The 5,176-nt window shown below is 37.6% G+C and overlaps 1 long non-coding RNA gene across 1 annotated transcript; it reads left to right on the forward strand.

The window, feature by feature from the left end:
* Nucleotides 1–1,321: 1,321 nt before the first annotated feature.
* LOC145792348 (uncharacterized) lies at nt 1,322–2,137 on the forward strand. Its single transcript, XR_014331734.1, has 2 exons — nt 1,322–1,763; nt 1,871–2,137. It is a non-coding gene; the product is annotated as an uncharacterized LOC145792348 (long non-coding RNA).
* The last annotated feature ends 3,039 nt before the right edge of the window (nt 2,138–5,176 follow it).

Below are 5,176 nucleotides of genomic sequence, written 5' to 3' on the forward strand. Positions count from 1 at the left end.
TCAAGGAGAAACATAAGGCACCAAAGGGGAAAGGATTAGAAGGCAATAACATAGTCAATATCAAGGTTTTATTGACAATCAGACGCTTCCGTTTAACCGTTCATCGATGGATTCAGGTATGTCATTTTGTCTTGATTTCTTGATGATATACATGGTTGATGATTCGAAACATGAAGTTTCATGTTCTGAAATTTATGTTAACAAGTGGTATCAGAGCGGTTATATCATGTGTATTATCAGAATAGATATGCTTTTATTCATCCTATTTAGTTTCTTGGAATCAGATTCTGTTTTTTGTATTTCTGTTTTTCCCTCTGCTGCAAATTCTATTTTGTTTTCTGGAAATGGAACATAATTCGGATGGGCGGTTCATTTTTCAAATGGTAAACATCATGTATTTACATATATATGTATATAATTGGGATTGTTGCAGATTATATAACATATACGGGTTAACAAATTTAGAAATCTTTAAATTTAATGTAATTTCATACAACGTCTACGGAAATTTAATTTTCTAATGTTCTAAATATAAGTCAATTCAAACAAGATGTCACAAAAGTGATCTCTCTTGTCTAGATTGTTTTATATGGAATGCTTTGAAATTCATGTCTGTGTATCTCATGCGGGTATTTATCGGTCCAAAGACATGATTAAGACTTGGCAGAATTACACACACATTTTGTGGTGATAAACATGTGCCAATTGTCAAGGAAACCTAATGTGAATAATAAATCCATCAAAAGATAGATTTGTTATTTGACATAACTTATTGTCAATGTTTGATCATTACAACAAGAATACCACTTACAGTTAATATCACTACCCAAAGGCTTGGTATTAATGTTGTGCTAGGTATCTTGAGATGTTGTCATTAAATTAATTTATTTAAAGATTATCTGTTTGGTAACTTAATGTGAGTATAATTGTTTATTCCTTTTATTTTCTTTTCGATTCAGCTTTAATGTCGACTAATTCAATCTCTGCCAACATGAACAATGTTCCAATGTTAAATGGAACAAACTTTAAGGACTGGAAAGAGAACATATTGATTGTTCTCGGCTGCATGGACATAGACTTGGCATTAAGGATGCCAAAACCGAATGCTCTCACTGCACAAAGTACTCCTGAGGAAACTGTGTACTTTGAAAAGTGGGATCGTTCTAACAGGCTAAGTCTTATGATCATGAAGCGTGGGATTCCAGAAGTTTTTCGGGGTGCAATAACAGAGGATGTTACCGTTGCCGGTGAGTTTCTTTTAGAAATTCAAAAGCGTTTTGCTAAAAATGATAAGGCTAAAACAAGCACGCTTTTAGCAAGCTTGATTTCAATAAAGTACAAAGGCAAGAGTAATGTTCGCGAGTACATCATGGAAATGTCTCATCTTGCTTCAAAACTTAAGGCACTAAAGCTCGATCTATCTGATGATTTGCTCGTGCATTTAGTTCTCATCTCTCTTCCTGCACAATTTAACCAATTTAAGGTCAGTTATAACTGCCAGAAGGAGAAATGGACTCTCAATGAGCTCATTTCATTTTGTGTGCAAGAGGAAGAGAGATTGAAGCAAGAAAGGACTGAAAGTGCTCATCTGGCAAGCACCTCCAAGCTTACGGGCAAAAGAAAGCATAAGGGAAAGGAAGTTGCTATTCCTCAGGGTCCGGAACCAAAGAAACAGAAAGTGCAGGATGGTTGTTTCTTTTGTGGCAAGCCCGGACACAGAAAGAAGGATTGTGCCAAATACGTCGCCTGGCGTGTAAAGAAAGGTACATCTCATCTTTTGGTCTGTTCTGAAATAAATTTAGCTTCAGTACCAAGAAACACTTGGTGGGTAGATTCTGGTGCTACTACTCACATATGTGTTTCTATGCAGGGTTGCCTGAACTACCGAAAGCCAACTGATGCTGAAAGATACATCTTTGTGGGTGATGGCAAGTCAATAGAAGTGCAGACAATAGCGCACTTTAGATTATTACTGAAAACTGGTTATTATTTGGATTTATTAGACACTTTTGTTGTACCGTCCTTTAGACGGAATTTAATTTCTGTTTCTGTATTGGACAAATTGAGATATTATTGTTCTTTTGGAAATATGAAGTTTAGTATGTCTATTAATTCCAATATTGTTGGTACTGGTTTACTTAATGTGTTTGATAATCTATATTTGCTCAAAACTATTGCATCTTATAATGCAACCTTGCACGTGGAATCACGAGGTACAAAGCGTAAATTAACTAAGGAAAATTCAGCCTCATTATGGCACAAACGCCTAGGTCACATCTCTAAATCTAGAGTTGAGCGCCTTGTGTCTGATGGAATTTTGGACTCTCTTGATTTTTCAGATTTTGATGTCTGTGTTGAGTGTATCAAGGGAAAACAGACCAAAATAAAGAAATATGGTGCCCATAGGACTACAGATGTCTTAGAACTAATTCATACGGACATTTGTGGCCCATTCCCTATGGCGTCTTGGAATGGTCAACAATATTTTATCACATTCATAGACGACTATTCCAGATATGGGTATCTATTTCTTATCCATGAGAAATCACAGTCTTTGGACGTATTCAAAAAATTTAAGGCCGAAGTTGAGTTACAACTCAACAAACGGATTAAAAGTGTCAGGTCTGACCGTGGTGGTGAATACTATGGCAGATATGATGGATCAGGTGAACAACGTCCAGGACCGTTTGCAAAATACCTGGAGGAATGTGGAATCGTCCCACAATACACCATGCCAGGATCACCTAGCATGAATGGTGTATCTGAGAGACGAAATCGGACTCTTAAGGATATGGTAAGAAGTATGATCAGTCATTCTACTTACCAGAGTCCCTCTGGGGTGAGGCTCTAAAGACAGCAACTTATATCTTAAATCGGGTGCCAACTAAAGCAGCTGCAAAAACACCTTATGAGCTTTGGGTTGGGCGAAAGCCTAGTCTAAAACATTTGCATGTGTGGGGGTGTCCTGCTGAGGCAAGGCCTTATAAACCTCATGAACGAAAATTGGACTCTAAAACCATTAGCAGCTACTTTATTGGCTATGCCGAACGATCACGGGGTTACAAGTTTTATGATCCCACAAATAGGTCAATATTTGAGACGGGAATTGCAACATTTTTTGAGGATGTTGAGTTTGGGGGGAGAAATCCAGTTAGAGACATTGTCTTTGAGGAGGAAGCAGGAGTAATCCCACTTCCTACTACTACTTTTGACCAATCACAGGTTCCTATACCTGTCATTGCTCGAGAAGTAATTTCGAATCCTCAACCAGACAATGTTGTTCAAGATAATATAGTTCAAACCCCCATTCAAGATGAGGTAATTGTTCCTGAGGAACAAACTCTACAACCTCAACCTCAAGAATATGTGCCATTAAGGCGATCCACCAGAGAAAGGAGATTTGCATTTTCAGATGATTATATTGTATATCTCCAGGAACATGAGGTAGAAAATGGAATGTCGAAAGATGATCCAATCAACTTTCGTCAAGCCATGGAAAGTTCCAACTCTCATAAGTGGATAGAAGCCATGAATGAAGAATATAAGTCTATGCAAGACAATAAAGTTTGGGAACTTGTCTCATTACTAGTTGGTGCGAAGCCCGTAGGTTGTAAATGGATATTTAAAACCAAAAGGGATTCAAATGGTAATGTGGAGAGGTATAAGGCACGTCTTGTAGCCAAAGGCTTTACTCAAAAAGAAGGAATTGACTTTAAAGAAACTTTCTCTCCAGTTTCTTCGAAAGATTCTTTTAGGACAATTATGGCGCTTGTTGCATATTTTGATCTTGAGTTGCATCAGATGGATGTCAAAACAGCTTTTCTTAATGGTGACATTAAAGAAACAATTTATATGGTGCATCCAGAAAACTTTGTGTCAGGAGACCCAAAGAATATGGTTTGCAAATTGACTAAATCCATCTATGGACTCAAACAAGCTTCTCGTCAGTGGTACTTCAAATTTCATCAAATTCTCACTTCGTATGGTTTTGAAACTAATGTTGTTGATGAATGTGTGTATCACAAGTTCAGTGGGAGTAAACACATATTTTTGGTTTTATATGTTGACGACATATTGCTTGCCACAAACGATATAAACTTATTGCATGACACCAAGAGATTTCTATCTAAGAATTTTGAAATGAAAGATCTTGGTGATGCTTCCTTTGTATTAGGAATCGAAATACTCCGAGATCGTTCTCGGGGTATTCTGGGATTATCACAAAGGAGCTATATCGAAAAAATACTCATTAGATTTGGCATACAAAATTGTAAATCAGGTGAAACCCCGGTTGCTAAAGGGAGACAAGTTTAGTCTCAGCCAATGCCCGAAGAACAGTCTTGAAATTCAAGAAATGCAGAAGATTCCTTATGCCTCAGCTGTAGGGAGTCTAATGTATGCTCAAGTATGTACGCGTCCGGATATTGCGTTTATAGTTGGCATGTTAGGCAGATATTTAAGTAATCCTGGCATGGATCATTGGAAAGCAGTCAAGCGTGTTATGCGATATTTACAGAGAACAAAGGAATATATGCTCACATATAGGAGATCGGATAAGTTAGAGGTCATTGGATATTCCGACTCCGATTTTGCTGGATGCCAAGACAGTAGGAAATCCACATCAGGCTATATTTATCTGTTAGCTGGCGGAGCAATTTCTTGGAGGTCTGCAAAGCAGACGTTCATAGCTTCATCCACCATGGCTGCAGAGTTTGTAGCATGTTATGAGGCATCAAACCAAGGGATATGGCTGCGGAATTTTGTCACTGGGTTGTGTATTTTGGAAGGCACTGAAAGACCACTTAAGATATATTGTGACAATAAGTCTGCAGTTTTATATTCCAATAACAACAGGAGCTCGACAAAATCAAAGCATATTGATATCAAGTTCCTAGTTGTAAAAGAAAGAGTGTAGAGTGGACAGATTTCCATAGAGCACATTGGGACAAACTCCATGATAGCTGATCCACTTACGAAGAAACTACCACCCAAGGTCTTTCATGAGCACACTGCTCATATGGGTGTTGTTCTATTTGAGAACATTCTGGTTTAGTGGGAGTTTGTATTTATATTACTGCTTTATGTCAGCCTTGAGTTTTATCTATGTAATTAGATTAATTTCTGCAGAAATGAAGTATTCAGTTTATTACGCTCTGTTACGTATTGTGAAGTATTG

The sequence above is a fragment of the Camellia sinensis genome, chromosome 6 (assembly GCF_055761805.1).
Source record: "Camellia sinensis isolate YWXY chromosome 6, ASM5576180v1, whole genome shotgun sequence".
Taxonomy (NCBI): domain Eukaryota; kingdom Viridiplantae; phylum Streptophyta; class Magnoliopsida; order Ericales; family Theaceae; genus Camellia; species Camellia sinensis.